Below are 15,532 nucleotides of genomic sequence, written 5' to 3' on the forward strand. Positions count from 1 at the left end.
AGCACTGTAGCTCACCTGGACATGCAGTCAAATGTTTTACACATCAACAAAAGACAGAAACTTAGCAAAAGTTAAGTGGTCAGCATTAAAGGGGCACTGATCTAACGCAATTCCCCGGACTGGTTGTTGCCTTTGTTATTGTTTTTTCCCCCCGTGAGTACCCGGATGATACGCAACGCAACTGAGCGTGACCAGAGACTGGGCTACTGTCTGCAAGGACAGCTAAATAAACTTGGAGGCTGGAGGCAATATTTGTTTTACGCATTTTTGTATAAACACTGATTGGTTAACTGTGATCTATACAGATTTCGACAAAGGGCGCATGTTAATTAATTTCTTCAGCCTAAACAAGCAGACAAAAAGAACAGCGGAGCTCATCGGATGTCGTCATTTGGAAATACCCCAGATGGTTATAGTTAAATACTAAAAAAAGTATCCATGCAGTGAAAGCATTTTCGGGTTTCTGCTTGCGCCGATAATACGATTACTACTCCCTTGTTGACATGCACGTTTTCTCGTATAACCCTTCACTTGTGTATTTGTCATCATTCACTTGATGCTCAGTTAATGAATTTATTACAGGTACAATTAGTGGTAGCACCACTTAGATTACCTGACAAAGGTTCCCATTTGGCATTTATTGTGTCTGGGGTAATTATTCAATCTAAATCCAGGTTTGAAGTGAGGTGAAATGTGTGTTATGTAATATGCACGTGGCAGCCCAGCAAGAGGTGAATACTTTTTTTGTAAATCAACGGATCGTTCCTAGTCATCAAAGGATTAACAGAAAATACGTTGATTGATTAATCACTGTTATCTTTGCACAGTGGATATGTCAAAAGTGAGTGTTTACATGTCTAGGTTTACTATAACAAAGGGAATACACTCATATCATGGCGTGAACTGCCGATGTAAAAACAACATACTTTGTTCGAAGGGTTAACTGATAATACGTTGATTGATTGTTATCTATCACTCAATGGATTTTTTAGGAACCGTGGACGTTATGAAAATAGTTGTCACGTGGGCTTTCACAGCCGACCCTTGAGACCTATGTGAAACACCTGAAACAATCTAAGTGATCAGTTAAGAAACGAACACGGGTTATAATATCCCGAAACGATATATATCTTTTAAAATATTTGATTGTTACAGAGACACGTGACATCGAATAGGTTTCTTTGTACAGCTGCAGAAGAGTGGGATATTGTTCCTTTGTGTGGATATTCACGGATACATTCCTAGAACAAGGACGCTGCCTAAAATTTATACACATAAATTTGGTAGGTTGTAATTATGAAATTTGCATTTTGTTTTCCTTCATTTGAACAAATTTGGTTTTGGTTCTCTACGTCTTGGTTGGGAAATTCTTCAATGCGCGATAGACGTTGTTTTCACAGGTCTTTTCCTTTGTAAGCGTGTATATATTACCGTTAATTTGTAAAATGTGATTCTCTCAGGCAATTGATAAAATGTGTAAATATTTCAGTCATTTTGACTAAAAAATCTGTCCAGATTGATTAAGACGATCAAAAGGGCCTACAAACATCACAACAGATTATTATGTAGGATTAGAAGCCAAACAACATAGAAATGTACTTTTCTCAACGTAACATTTTCAGTCTCTTGGTGATGACATTAAACATCAAAATGTTTGGAATTCGTTATCATAATAATACAGATGGAAATGTTTTTCAGTCACTTTGTAAAATAACTGAATATTTAGACGTTTAATAAATTTGTTACACCTTTGACAGTAAAAAAAAATACACACTATAAAAAAGCAATGCTCAGGTGAGATATGTACTTTGTGTTGCAAGTCAAAATAGTGTAAACGAAAATCGCAAAATTACCAAGCAAGTGACTTATCAAAACTTCGTCACCATTACCGATGCTACCCACAAAGATACCTACATTTCCTTATTATCTCGAAAACTGTATTTCATTTTGTTCATCAATGTGACCATACGCCCTTATTACTACCCATAAAAGCGACTAATGCGCTTACGAATGGCGCAGCAGAGGTCGCGAACTAGTCTAGATTTCTGCTATACATCCGGGTACTCACTGGGAAAAAACAATAACAAAGGCAACAACCAGTCCCGGGGAATTGCGTTAGATCAGTGCCCCTTTAACATTAAACACTGACAACAAAAGCTTACACAAAAATCCTTGATCAACATATACACATCAGAAAAAGAAATAGACGTACATGCAGTTTCCTCGCTTGGGTGATTTCAGAGATTATGTTTACAGAGCAATTTAAGAAGAGCATGATCAAAATATGGCCACTAACAGCCAATTTAAACAAGGGTCTGCTGACATTTGATATTTTAATCACGTCAACTGAGATGTACTGATGTACATTATTAGCCAAGGGTTGAAGAGACTGGTGGTACATGTAGGTGTGTTGTACTCGTATTTTTATTATTATTATATTTTTATCATTTTAAGGAAAACGATGAAAGGTCAGGTTGGAACTTTCTTCATTCACATTCTTCAACAAAATCACTTTATAAAATGAAACAAGCATAAACATAAAATTACGTCTTAGTCATTTGATTGGTAAGGGAGAAAATACGAGGGGTAGCTTCAAAGTTAGGAGCCTAACAAGGATGGACTGCATGGCTGGAGTTGATTGCTTATTATTTTTCAACTTCTGAGATCCACACATTTCTGCCTGGATCTCCCTGCAGTAAAACACTTCCTCCTGGTGGTGTAAAAAGTCCCCCACAGCAGATATACTAGGAACAACATTAAAGGGAACACACAAATTTATTCAGAAATGATATGTGAAGAAATGACATTGTGGAATTCAATCTTCAAAGTAAATTCAATATCTGGTCCATGACCCAAGAGCATCGATGCAGGATGGAGGCATGACATGTTCTGGGCATACTGGATATTAAAGGCCGGATTGTCTCTCCTGGTATTCTTTGCTATTCTTCTTGTGAGGCCTGATGAAGTGGCAAATTCTGGGAACACTGAGGTCATTCACAAATCCTTCTGTTCAGATCATCCAAATGGTATTCTATCCGTGACATGTCTGGAGATTTGGGTGACCAAGACAAAGTTATGACTCCTGGCTGCCTCAGACATTTGACTGCAACATGACCTCTGTGAAACACGAAATGGGATGACCACTGGACCTAACATCTGGTCTACATAATGTTTACTGGCGGTGTTTCCTTGCACGTTCATTAGATTTATCCTGTTATCGTAAGTGATGCAAGATGAGACCATGATGCAGCCAAAACCATACATATCGTGTTCTTGGACTCCAAACATTGTCTACCATCTGTAAAGCATAAACAAAACCCTGATTTATCAGAAAACATGGTGTACCTCCAATGCCGCTGTTGAGAACCTTCAAACTGCTGTGATGACTGTAGTCTGAGGCGCCTGTTTGCCACAGTCAAACACATTCCTCTGAAAGGACGTCTTGATGACCGACAGTTTTCAAACTGTTTCGTATGGTTAAAAGTTGGCTTCCTATGGCAGCCCTGAAGTTGTCCCTCAGTTCTGGTGCAAAAATGAATCTGTTCCTCAACACAATGGTGTGTAGATATCAATCCTGCCTGGGAGTAGAATTTCTAGACCTTCTTCTACCCACCCTAATTTTGCCAATATCATTCCATCAGTTGGGATATCTCACTTTTAGATTTACCAAAATGTCTGGCAACTGCATTCTTTGACTGGCCAGGTTCAATCTTGTTTATAGCATGCAAGTTTTCATTTTCTGTCATGTACCCATTTGGAGGAATTTTCTTCATTGTACCTAATCAATGAACCATGTGGTTGTGACATTTATTGACACCTACCATTAACCACGTTTCAGTCACTGTGGACAGCATGTTTTACAAGTGCAATGTGCAAAGTTTGAGCAAGTTTGCTATCCGTGTTTGGTAACTGTGTCTTGTGCAATCATTGTTAATAATTCTAAGAATACTACCTCTATTACATCAGTAGTAGTCCCAACCACCTCCCCAATTCATCTACCTCTAGTGGTTAGATGTTGGAAAGAAATGCGGTTTCCAGCCATTACACATGTCATAGCTTCGGTAGCTATAGTGCTATTTGGGAACAACTGATTGTGTGTAATTGACAGTGAAAAGGATGTCTGTTGAAAATCTGAAAATTTAGTTAGTGTGACTGAAGCCAAAATACAGGATTTTTGGCAAAGATGTAATAGAGGCAGTATTCTTAAAATTATTAACAATGATAACTATTGTTTGATAATTCTTGCGAATCCTGTACCTCTATTACATCTTTGCCAGAATATACCAGAGGGATCCGGCGGGATCTGCCTCTAGTAACTGCCTGTGATTTTGACAGTAATCCTCTCTTGGAAACCACTTAATCACTGATTCTAATCTTGACCCAAGATGATTTCCTCTGACATTTCTCTTGAGGACTTGAAAACGTCACTTCCGGTCATCTGCACCTTGTTCTTGAGGCAGTTGATACTCAAGATGCTCCTAATCAATTTTATGCCTAATAGACAGGATAATCAAGGGTGCTGATGCTGCTGGTGTCAGATCCTACCAGCTCCCCCCTTTTTTAGGAAAGGAAACTATTGGTGGATGATAGTTTGCGCCATGACAATGGTGCCAAGGGGTATATGCCCTCTAGGTCCAGCTGCACGTCAACAAAATAAAAGCTGGTGACGGTGTTTTGTGAGGCCCACTGACACCACTTGTTCCACCGAAACGGATTTTCATAAAGCATGACTTGTGGCTAGTGCTAGGGCAAGGATCCAAGATGGGGGAGTGGAATTCCGTGCCTGTGTATAACTTGCTGCAACGGTAGACTTATGCCAGCCCGTTACCATGGGCTTGGTGATGTCCTTGTTGGAAAGAGGCTTGCAGGATACGAATAGGTCTTGGTGATCCACTGTCGGCCCAAAGGCAGGAATGGTAAGTGTCTATGGCCCAAAGGCCCCATGGTGGTAGACTGTTTATGGCTGCAAAATCTGGGAGCGATCATAAGAGTAATTGAGGTCCAATGTTGAGCATGGATAGAATAGTCCAGAGCATGGAGTTCTGAAACTCTTGCTGCTGTTGCCATGGGTAGGAGGAAAGAGGCTTTCCTGAATTTTTGGAGTAAGGTGGCCTTAGCCAGGGGCTTGTAAGGTTCTGTTAAAAGTGCCGATAGCACAACAGATAGATTCCACTTGGGGAAGGATCTCATCAGCATGTTTAGAATGGGATGGTTTCCAATTGAGAGTCTGTCATGTTGAAGTACAGAGTGAAGTGCCGATCTGTAACCTACTATCGTCCCATGTTGGAACTTATTGTCATGACATAGATGTAGTAGAAAGTCTGCTACCATAGGGATGGGTGTATAAGTTATAAACCCTTGTCGTCTTCTCTACTGGATGAACTTATCCCATCTATTGTCAAATATAAGGGAGGATGAAGGTCTCCATGATCTTGCCACAGCTTCAGAGGCAAGTCCAGAGTACCCGGATGTCTGCAGATCTCGATGGAGAGGTAACTGGAGAAGCTCTTCCATTAATAAACTTTATAATCTGGGGAACAACGCTCTGCTGGTGCTATGGAGATTATTATGCAATCCGTCTCCTCCACCTTATAGATGACCTTGACTAGGAGAGACCATGGTATGCACGTCCAATCCATCGATAGCGCATCGATCAGGAACTGGACCAAAAGTTGATGGTTCAGGCAGGTGGCAAAGAGATCTAGATGTGGTGTGTCCCATAACATGGTTATCCAAGCAAAGATCTGGGGATGTAAGGTCCATTCTGTTGCCACTATTCTCCCCTTGCAGGAAAGGCTGTCGGCAAGGTTGTTCACCTTTCCTGGAATATGTCTCACTTTCATCCAGCAACTGATGGAGTCAATTTTGTTGTCCCCATCATCAGAGAACTGGATCTGGTTCCTCCTTGTTTCTGAATGTATGCCACTACTATGGTGTTGTCTGTGGCTATTAGGATGGATGATTTGAAGAAACGTATCTTCGATCCCAGGATGGATAATAAATGGCCTTTATTTCCCCACAGTTAAAAAATAGGATCCTGTCTCCGGTGTTCCATGACCCTTGTACAATAAAATCATCCATATGGGCTCCCCATCCCCAAACTGATGCATTTGCAAATAGATGGCGTTTGGGCGTTTGAGAAGTCAGAGGAATGTCACTCATCATGTCTACCAATGCAGGTCCCGTAATAAGTTGGGAGGTAACTGAGTCCTGAACTCTAGGGTGTGGGATTGTAGTGAGTTAATCCATGTCTGTAGAGGATCTAACATCAACCTTCCTGTTGAGACGTTAGGCTGCCTAGAAGAGACATCTACCACCTTAGAGAATTGCTGGGTTGACTTAATGGGGATTGAATCATCCTAATAGTCTTGACAAATCGATCCTCTGGTGGACATAGATATCCCTTGTGGAGTTTGAAATGCACTCCAATGTATACAATGTCTTGAACCGAAGTGGTCTCTGACTTGGAGGGTTGACTAGGAGGCGTAGGTAGGTCATAACCTGAAACAAAAATAGCATGTTCTGGTGTAACTGAGCTTCTTCTTGGTCTGCTGCCAGGAAATTGTCTAGATACCCATGGATTGGTACTAGCTGGAGGTGGGCAAACCTGATGACTGGCGCTGTAATCCTGGTGAACAGCCATCTGGTACCATGAATCATTTGTTGAGGATCTTTAAGTCTATTATCATCCTCATGTTTGCTGAATTCTTCTTCGGAACTAAGAATACTGGAGAATAAAAACCTTGGTCTTGTTGATCTCCGATAGTTTCCGAATGGCTGGCTTCTTTAGAAGCTTCCTGACGGCCAGATCTGTTGCTGCTAACTTGGCTCCGACGAATCTGTGTTTGATGGCCTGAGATGTCAGGATGGGATGCCTCTTGACATGCAGTTTTGTATCCATGCTTCCAATTTTCGGCATATGACAGAAAACGCCCTCCAACTGGCTCAGGAGTCATAAAGTTGAAAGACAGTTGGTGTAAATCGCAGTCCATAGACTTGACCAGGTCGAAAGGGTCTATAACAGCAGAATGGGTGGCAAGGAAGTCAGAACCTGCGTTCACCTCTGCCCTCGGACTTGCCCCGGTGAAAGGATCCTCGTTTCTTGTAGTCGGGCTGACGAACCGAATCCTGAGAAGACTGATGTTTGTCATACCCCCGACTAGGTTGGAACAAATCCGACCAAGAGGGAACAAACTTCTTCTTAGGTGGCTGTTTATATGATGAGTCTTTCCATCCTAATAGTCATAGGAGTCTCTCCAGATATGCCTTCATATGATGTCTGCAATGGTGTGCCAGATTCCGGCGACAAACCAGTTGACATATGCGCCAATGTACATTAAATGTCTGGACCTCATAGACAGGTCTATAATCAAGGAGGCAGGTAACGTGACTTTAGTATTAGGGTTGCGTACTAGCTTCAATAAGTCCTTGTCCAAAACTTGATGGTCTGGAAGTGGAGAATCATGGGTTTGATACAACTTCCGATTCAATTGAGGTAAGGGTAGCCGGTCATCTTGTCTGAGCTTGAGCAGACTTTCAAAAGCCTGATGTACCACCTTGCCTGCATAACTCAGCCATGGCAATGTCTGGTGGATATGTTGAGATGATGTAGGAGCATGACATCCTCCGTATTCTGTCATTCCATCCCGTTGGGGTGAATGGTCAGACTGATTAACCTCCTCATATAGGTCCGATTCTGCCTCAGAATCACTGTGGGTAACTCCTGGGAGGGGTGGATGTTCGTCATAATCCATACACTCGTGTTCCCTGTGCGGTTCATCATCCGCTGGTGTCCAGGACTCCGCTATGAGAAAGGTCTGTTGGGCTTGTGACGACTAACCGTGTATAACGTAGCCCGTACGGGTCCTCCATCAAACCGCTGGACTGTCCCATGATGTAATTAATCTCCATCTCAGTCGGTAGACCCTGGATGGTCCAGTGCCGTCCGAGTGGTCGGCTTGGGTTCCGTCGGTTGATGGTAACTTTGCGGTTTAAGTGACACTCCGTAACAGTCTGCTGGGCTATCGTGAGGTCCTTTCCGAGCCATCATCTTCTTCTGCTGGTTGAAGAGCTGTTTCAACATGTTCATAGAGAACGCAGAAGTAAATTCATTCGATGGAGAAGTAGATAGAGACGCTGTGGTCTGAACAGATGGCTGTCCCCAATGCGGCCTCTTGGCCCGGAGGACTCTTCTTTGCCAATACTGTCTGCTTCTCTTCTTCTGGCTTTAGTCAAGGCTTCTGCTAGTTTGTTGAAGGCCTTCTTAGACAAAATAGAGCACTGATCGCATCTTGCCTCTTCAGTGAGTGAGTGAGTTGGGTATCACGCCGCTTTTAACAGTATTCCAGTTAAATAGCGGCATGTCAGCTTAATGTGGGAGGAAAGCTCGAAGTAATGCATGTCTCAGACGTATACGACTTCGGTGAAACCCACAAGCACAGGTATGGTGCTGACAAACCTTGAAACATAATCGGGGCGAACCGGGATTCGAACCCAAAATCATAGGTTTCTGGCCTGCCCAAGGGATGCAACTCTGCACAGCGAATCGCGGCGCCTTAGACTGGGCCGCCCTTGCCCCCCTTGCCTCTTCAGTGCATTTGGCCTCTCTGTGTTTCCAGCAGTTGTTGTGAGGATCTCCCATGTTCAAAAAATGGCCACACTTCTTACAAGCAGGAGGAGGGGGAGACTCCATGACGACCTCAGAGACACCTCACACGAGCAATACTTAAGTGAGTACGATCGTCATGACAATTAGCAGCTCTTAATATGACTTAATATATCTGACTATAGAACAATCTTAGGTTAAATGTGACTGCAATCAAGTGCTAGATCGTTACAACTTTAACAATAGGTGTTGACTGTAGCACACACAGGAAAGAAGTGATGTTTTCCTGCCATTACGCACGTCATAGCTTGGGTTGCTATGGTGCTATTTACTGTTTACATTTATATTTATTACTTACTAAATGTCAGGTGACCTTGGCTATATAAGCCTTGGTCCAGAGAGGAGAGAAAGAAAGGTCTTACCCTTAGCCTAGCTAGGGTTAGGCTGGGTGCTCCGGGGCACCAAGACAACAACCACAACCACTATGTGCTGACCTGGCACAAAGTGTCTTTTGTATGTATATATCTACATGTATAAAGTAAAACTGTATATACCGCAAGCCATCGTCTCCAAGTTGTCACTTCCTACTGAGAACCATACGTCGGTCCCTTGCATATACGAGTATGCAAATTGTTCATTAATCAACGTCAGACCAACACGCGTTGTTAGCTGCTTGACAGGATGTGAACTGACCACAACTCAACTTCACTTTATGTAGGTGACTTTGTTATTTGAAAAATTGACGCGCATAAAATTAATGCGACCTTCCGTCACTCGCATTTTTTGCATTAATATTCTGCTCGCATTAATTTCCTGTTTTACAGTATTTATAAGGGAAAGTATTATCTTTTGAAAAAGGAATTGGGCACATATACGTACTGTGTCCTGTTCTGTTGGAGAAAGGTACATGGAAATATCCTACCTTATGTATTTTTTAAGGGTTCACATCAATGAAATAGTGTGTAATTACTCTGGCAGAACTTTCCAGGTTTGTTGCAGTATGCTCAAGTGTGTGACATTGATGCAATCACAGTATCCAACTTCATCAGCTGGTGTGTCACAAGTTCCTCAGTTGGTGTGTATAAAACTGCCCTTGCCATCATGAAACAAGAATTGCCAAAAACAAAAGTATTTGCAATAAAAAAAAACATTTGTCTTTCTTTGAATAATCTTTGATTTAGAACTTGAAATTTTCAGTGTCATAAATAATAATCAAACTACAAACAGGCCACACAAAGTTAAACTCCCACCTACACCAAATTAATAAACACCAAACCGGTAAATGCCCCCACTGCACACGTAACACTAGATTGCACACATTGCCAGCAACACAGGAAAACACTCCAATCAAAACTAAACTGCAACAATCAAATGACACTAGCAACGCTACAAAAAAACGAAAATAACTTACAAACCTATAAAGCACTGGTCATCTATCTAAATCAAATCAGGCCTACTCAGCCGCATCTAAAACTACAACAAACAAGCTGTCAATAGTCCTAAAATTCTAAACCTATCAAACACACAGCCACACAACATCACAAAAACTCCCATGTAGTACCCCCCCCCAACCCCCGACCCACCTTCTGCATGGCATATTTCAAAATTCCAAATTTGTTCTCCAAAATTAAGTTAGCAACCCTAAGAGGTTGCCTCACCTTTTCGGACATACCCTTTTCGACCGATCACTCAATGGAATGTCAGGCCCGTGCGCAAACTACGCATACGCATCTATCGGAAAGCGCACGTTAAATTCCCAATTTAAGTTTGTTTTTTGTCTTTTTTGTTTAACGTCGCACTCAGCAATATTTCAGCTATATGACGGTGCTAAATAATCGAGTTTGGACCAGACAATCCAGTGATTGACAACATGAGTATCCATCCACGCAATTGGGATCGATGATATGCATCAACCAAGTCAGCGAGTCTGACCATCCAATGCCGTTAGTCGTCTCTTACGACTAGCATAGTCGCCTTTTACGGCAAGCATGGATTGCTGAAGACCTATTCTACCCCGGACCTTCACAGGCCTGATGGTTTGTAAAATATCAGAGAAGGCACCAACGAGTTCTTCACATTGAGAACTATCTTGTGGGCTGGAGGTTAACATAAAATTGTTTAAGGCAGTTTGAATATTTAAGCTAGAAGTAGCATGTTTAACACATATGTGACTGTTGGAATGCCAATGTCTTCTACCCCTGTATTTAGTAAAGGTTACATTTGTGGCCTAATGAATATATTTGCCAAATATATAAAAACATATAATCAAAACACTCTATGCAGAATAGAGCATATAAATAATATGTTTGTACTGTTAACAGACATTTTAAACTTTTCATATGTGTCCTTCACATTGTGCATATATACTATCCTTGGGCATCGACCATTCCTTGGGCATCGCCCATACCTTCTTTTCCCAAATAAATCGCACTACTGAATAAGTTTCCAAGTGCATATGAATTGACAGATACTTACTCATTCAAACAAATAATTTGAGATGATGAAATCTGTGGATCTATCTAGACCTAGTTCAATTTTTTTCTGCTTCATTTATCATTATTTTAAACAATCAGTTTGCTTGTAAGTTCTAAAAATTGCAAACATGCTGACAAACTAAGTAACTGAATAAAAGGATCTACTGAACAACTGAAATATTTCTTTTCTGATAATGTATTCAACAAAATAACTGTCATACATTCCCTTATTCGTCCCATATTTTTGCAAAGATTCCTTCACTTCTCTCAAAGTCGACTCTGGTCAATTTGTACAAGCCCCAGTTTCTGAATTTACAAGTTCTACCCAATGAGCGTAGTTGCTTTCGTAGTAACGGGGGCGGTCAGTTAGCCTAGTGGTTAAAGTGTTCGATTGTCACTCCAAAGACCCGGGTTCGATTCCCGACATGGGTACAATGTGTGAAGCTCATTTCTGATGTCCCCCGCCATGATATTGCTGGAATATTGCTAAAAGCGGTGTAAAACCACACTCACTCACTCTCTTGTAGTAACGAGTCCATATAAGAAAAGTCACATGATAAGACATGATGTCTTACATCAATTATGTCCCACCCATAAACAACACAAAGTCGACACAAGAATACAGCTTCACTTTCTCTGATAAAATTCAAGGGGCAGAGCTTGGGACCATACTTTTCACATCCCAGCTAATTTTTGGGGTCCTATGGCTCAAAAATGCCTCTTAATGATTTTCGGCATGCTAGCGCATGCGTGCTTATGCAGAAGCAAATATGCCAAAGGCAGCGGTTTCCTAAGAAGACCACCAAAGTGGGGACCCAAATACAACATTTGACCCGAAAATTGAGTAGTATTGTGTACAGTGACAGTGCCATTTGCAAACTGCATCAACCCGGGAACAACCCTAAAGTGTAATTATTTACTGGTGGAAAGTCACTGGAACCGAAATGGCACAACCTCATTGCCAACAGAACCACCAAGAAATATGGCTGACTACAACCATTTCTTAGCTGTAAAAAATTTCCCAGCTTTTGACGCCAGCATGTGAAGAAGTGTGACTGTTATGATAATGATACAGTAGTTATGTAGTTTTTACTTAATTGCATATGTTTTGAAACAGACTTTATCCATAACATCATGTTTGATAAAACTGTTGTGACCAAGTGCTTGTGCAGTGTACCAATGAGTGTCTTAAGATTAGTTTGTGTTTTTTCGTGATTTTTGAAAGAGAGCAGTGTTGATCATCAAACCAGTCGGGATTAAGGTTAAGGACAACGTTGCAAAAACATCTGATAATGTCGAATATTGAACATACACAGTTTCAGTCATTGTAATATGCATTGTTACATGCATAGATATGTAGGCATTTAATCTATTTATACCCAAGTCATGAAAAAGGCCTTCTAATTTTCAAGGTTCTAATGGAAATAGATAAGTGATTTTAGTTTTATTTTGACCAATCAGAATCAAGTATGTCTTGGTTGAGATTTGTCAATATCCACTGGTATCTAAGTTTTCAGTCAGAAAGCAAAAAATGACTGCAGGAATGGACAATACACCTATATAGTAGCTTAAAAGGTCTTTGACCAGTTAAGCTGACAGGTTATTTTGACAAGCATTGAGGCAAGGATAAGTTAAAATTGTATGCTTGTATGTTAGTATTGTTAACTGGGGCAGTACTTACTAGGGCAGAGTTACTGATATTAGTAATTCTACCATGAATTTGGAATTTACTCGATTCTGATTGGTCAATCACAGGCTATTAAATCACAATAAACCCCCTCTGATTGAAACAGATGGTTTGACGGCCGCATCACCGCGGAAGCTAATATTCATAGAATAGTACTATTTTCAGTCAGTGTCGGTAGGCATATTTAAATAATTATATCTGTAATTACAGGTTACAAAATGCACAGACGCGGTTACTACAATATTCAAAGGATGTGTGGCAATACATTTCGTGCAGAAAACACGATAGAAATCTACACAAGGAATGATTTTACGTTTTGGAGACACAGAGAGTTTGGAATTTTGGCGCTTTTCTATATACGACTGTGACGTCATTTCTTTCACGTCACAATGAGCGATATGACGTCATAATGGTGAAGTGCGATGTAGAGCGAAAGCCTTGCAAAGCTTGCTTTGTTTTCTTTAGGGATGCCCACCTCATGTCAGCTTACCAAGCTGCCGTGCTTATATGCTTTCAATGCCTGTTATATGTTAGAGTGAAGTATTACGGTGTAAACAAACTGCTTGAGTATATACGGCACCATAATTTGTTCGGTGATTCCGTAATTCAGATCGATAACCCACTCAAAACACTGAACTCAACCCATGCCGCTTCACTCAGTATATTTGCTAACACCAAAGAGTTCGCATTTTATTTAGTCATGGTAGAATGGAGATAAACATACTGTGTTTTCAATGTAGAGCTAGGTTACCTGTAGATTTAACCGCGCTAAATTTAACATTTGAAACCTCACGCTGCGCGTTCGGTTCCAAATTCAATTTAGCGGGGTTAAATCTACAGGTAACCTAGCTCTACATTGAAAACACAGTATGTTTATCTCCTAATTATCTTACAGAAGGACAGCATAGTTATAATATTGGACTGCCTCTGTGGTCTCTAGGATATAGCGTCTGCCCATGCAGGGAGCAGAAGGTCAGTGACTTCTTTGATAGGCATTTAGTTGGAGTACTAAGTAAGGATAAGAATTTATGGATGAACAACTTCTTTATTACAATTAAGAGCAACATTTCGATGTAGGTTCTAAAACCGTTATCAAGCAACTGATTTACAGAGTGTAGTAGGCAAGTATATATACAAGTAGGAGGCAATGTTTATACAGTAGAGTAGATATTGTTATACTGGATTTGAGAAGCCTGTTATGTATACACAAGGGTAGTGATGACAATCATCGGTGAAGTCAGTGACATAATCAAAGGATGAAGCCAGTAATGTAAACAACGGGATTATTGCTGATTGGAGTCTTTGATGAGTTGATGGTACGCTGGGGGGGAAGGGGTATGTAATAGCCTTGGTCACAGTTTATTGAGGGCTGAAGTCTTTTGATGTTGATGGCTTCTTGTAGCTTCTTCATCTTGAAGTCTTTGAGGTTGGTGGCGAGGGTTGTGACTCTCTCCCACTGGATGCTGTGGCTTGGGTTGTCACGGATGTGGTCTGATAGAGCTGATTTAGAGTCATCTTTGGAGACTGAGCTTTGATGTTCTTTAATTCGGGTTTTGAGGGGCCTAGATGTTTCTCCAATGTAAGCTTGTCCACAATTGCATGGAATGTGGTACACTGTCATCAAAGACCCCAATCAGCCATAATCCTGTTGTTTACATTACTGGCTTCATCCTTTGTTTATGTCACTTCACCATGATTGTCATCACTGCCCTTGTGTGTACACAACAGGCTTTTCTACTCCAGTATAACAATATCTACTCTACTGTATAAACATTGCCTCCTACTTGTATATATACTTGCCTACTACACTCTGTAAATAGAACAGACTAGACGAAAACGTATATCAGCCTTCAATAAAGCAAAACGCGACTACAAATATTTAAACATAGCCCACGAACTAAACCACCAGGTTCAAAACTAGTCCAAATAGCCAAAAGTAGAGACTGGAAAAAATTCTGCGAAGGTATAAATAACCGTACAGATGCCAGAATGGTCTGGCGCAAAATCCACGCCATCAGAGGCTTAAAACGACATAAAAAAACCCCTAACATTGACATCTCAACCAACCCCGCCCAAAAAGCAAATAATCTCGCCAAACACTTTTTGGCTGCTAGCAGTAACACCAACTTCAGTAAAAAATTCCAAGATAAACTTAAAACAGAAAACAAACCCACAAAAGAACCAAACAATAACAATCTAGAAATAAATCAACCCTACACAATGGAAGAGCTCCTCTACGTAATCCAAAACAGCAAAAAGGGCACAGCCCCAGGATTAGACCTAACTTCTTACCAAATAATTAAAAAACTCCCCCTAAAACTACTCCAGGCACTACTCAAACTATACAATCTCATCTACCTAAACGGACAGGTTCCTACTCCCTGGAAACAGGCCCTAGTCATACCAATCCCTAAACCTAATAAACCAGCTAATCAAGCTAACTCATATAGACCAATATCCCTAACTTCAAACTTATGTAAAGTAATGGAATCAATGGCTAAAAATAGATTACAACATTACTTAACCCAAAATAACATCATAACCCAGATCAAAGCGGTTTCACTCCTGGCCGCTCAACCCTAGATAACCTCGCCCGCCTAGAACAAGATATTAAGACAGGACAACTAAATAAACAATATACCACAGGCATCTTCTTAGACTTCTCTAAAGCTTTCGACATGGTATGGCACGATGGGCTAATACAAAAACTTAAAAAAATAGGACTCAAAGGTCAGATAATAAACTACATCCAGGACTTCCTAAACA

The 15,532-nt window shown here is 40.9% G+C and overlaps 1 protein-coding gene across 2 annotated transcripts in view; it reads right to left on the bottom strand.

The window, feature by feature from the left end:
• The window catches only part of LOC124119292 (tetratricopeptide repeat protein 28-like), a 309,240-nt gene that overhangs the window by 146,249 nt on the left and 147,459 nt on the right, over positions 1–15,532 (bottom strand). The window lies entirely within an intron of this gene.

Source organism: Haliotis rufescens, unplaced genomic scaffold (genome assembly GCF_023055435.1).
Source record: "Haliotis rufescens isolate VD_foot unplaced genomic scaffold, xgHalRufe1.0.p SCAF_36, whole genome shotgun sequence".
In the NCBI taxonomy this organism is placed as follows: Eukaryota; Metazoa; Mollusca; class Gastropoda; order Lepetellida; family Haliotidae; genus Haliotis; species Haliotis rufescens.